The sequence below is a fragment of the Schistocerca gregaria genome, unplaced genomic scaffold (assembly GCF_023897955.1).
Source record: "Schistocerca gregaria isolate iqSchGreg1 unplaced genomic scaffold, iqSchGreg1.2 ptg000705l, whole genome shotgun sequence".
In the NCBI taxonomy this organism is placed as follows: domain Eukaryota; kingdom Metazoa; phylum Arthropoda; class Insecta; order Orthoptera; family Acrididae; genus Schistocerca; species Schistocerca gregaria.
Window position 1 is genome coordinate 357501 of NW_026062083.1, and position 2040 is coordinate 359540.

A 2040-nucleotide genomic window follows, 5' to 3' on the forward strand; every position below is an offset into this window, starting at 1 on the left:
ATCTGATCGCCTTCGAACCTCTAACTTTCGTTCTTGATTAATGAAAACATACTTGGCAAATGCTTTCGCTTCTGTTCGTCTTGCGACGATCCAAGAATTTCACCTCTAACGTCGCAATACGAATGCCCCCGCCTGTCCCTATTAATCATTACCTCGGGTTCCGAAAACCAACAAAATAGAACCGAGGTCCTATTCCATTATTCCATGCACACAGTATTCAGGCGGGCTTGCCTGCTTTAAGCACTCTAATTTGTTCAAAGTAAACGTGCCGGCCCACCGAGACACTCAACAAAGAGCACCCTGGTAGGATTTAAACGGGGTCCGCCTCGGGACGCGAAAGCACCCCTTCGGCTCGCCCCACCGGCAGGACGTCCCACGATACATGCCAGTTAAACACCGACGGGCGGTGAACCAACAGCGTGGGACACAAATCCAACTACGAGCTTTTTAACCGCAACAACTTTAATATACGCTATTGGAGCTGGAATTACCGCGGCTGCTGGCACCAGACTTGCCCTCCAATAGATACTCGTTAAAGGATTTAAAGTGTACTCATTCCGATTACGGGGCCTCGGATGAGTCCCGTATCGTTATTTTTCGTCACTACCTCCCCGTGCCGGGAGTGGGTAATTTGCGCGCCTGCTGCCTTCCTTGGATGTGGTAGCCGTTTCTCAGGCTCCCTCTCCGGAATCGAACCCTGATTCCCCGTTACCCGTTACAACCATGGTAGGCGCAGAACCTACCATCGACAGTTGATAAGGCAGACATTTGAAAGATGCGTCGCCGGTACGAGGACCGTGCGATCAGCCCAAAGTTATTCAGAGTCACCAAGGCAAACGGACCAGACAAGCCAATCCGATTGGTTTTGATCTAATAAAAGCGTCCCTTCCATCTCTGGTCGGGACTCTGTTTGCATGTATTAGCTCTAGAATTACCACAGTTATCCAAGTAACGTGGGTACGATCTAAGGAACCATAACTGATTTAATGAGCCATTCGCGGTTTCACCTTAATGCGGCTTGTACTGAGACATGCATGGCTTAATCTTTGAGACAAGCATATGACTACTGGCAGGATCAACCAGGGAGCTGCGTCAACTAGAGCTGAGCAGCCGGCCGCCCGGGAGTGTGTCCCGGGGGCCCGCGCGAACACGCAAGCGTCCGCTCAATTATTCTGCAAACAGGAGGAGGCCGAGCTCCCCTGCACGATACACCTCGAAACCCTCTCAGGTCCCGGCGGCGCGCAGCGCCGTCCTAGGTACTTGGTCGGTTTCGAGAGAGGCGCAATCGCCCGGAGTTAGGCGAGTAGACGGTTTTAGTGCGAACACCCTTGCTCCCAACTGAGCTTGCCGCTGCCGACAGAGGCCCGGGAGCGTGCTGTCGTGGCATTGCCGGCGGGAGACAACACGCGCCACCTATGGTGACCGGCAGCTCCAACGCCAGCGCCACACAAGGGCAAAGCCCCACTTGGGTGCAGAAGCGAACTCTCCCAGCACAGCGCACGCGCCAACACGTCCGCACAACTGCGATACAAACCACCTGCGAGAACCGCTGGGGCGACCGAGCAGCAGACGGCGTCGCGGCGCCGAGTGCCAGGCGGCGGCGCATCCTCAACGCACACAGTCCTCAATCAGACCAGCACACTGCAGATGTCCACCGCGCTTCGCACCGGGCTCGGCTGAACCAACTTTGGCCGCCAGGCGCCGCGTGCAGGGTGCGCCGCAGCGTAGCTGCGCCGCCTGCCGGGCCCGTCGGCTGGCGCTCCTGCCACTCGGCGCCCCCCACCAGCCGGCTGTTGCGCGTGCGCCCACGCAGCGCGCGGCCAACACGCCGGGCGGCCCCCCTTCACCGGCCGGGAACAGTCCCACCAAGCCACCGCCGCGTATCGCTTCATACCCACATGGGCCTAGTCACGTGTGTGGATGTGGCGGGTACCGCTGAAACAACCGGTTAATAGCTGTACCGATCGTCGCCATCACAGATTCACCTCCAGCGTGAACAACCGCTCAACAACGGATTTCCAGTTAACACGCGATCTAGTG

The 2040-nt window shown here is 57.3% G+C and overlaps 1 non-coding gene across 1 annotated transcript in view; it reads right to left on the reverse strand.

Annotated features, from left to right (window-relative positions):
* Positions 1 to 1086, reverse strand: part of LOC126320247 (small subunit ribosomal RNA) — a 1893-nt gene extending 807 nt beyond the window's left edge. Inside the window, exon 1 of the ribosomal RNA XR_007557984.1 lies at positions 1 to 1086. This exon is cut by the window's left edge and continues 807 nt beyond it. This is a non-coding gene — a ribosomal RNA (small subunit ribosomal RNA).
* Positions 1087 to 2040: the final 954 nt, after the last annotated feature.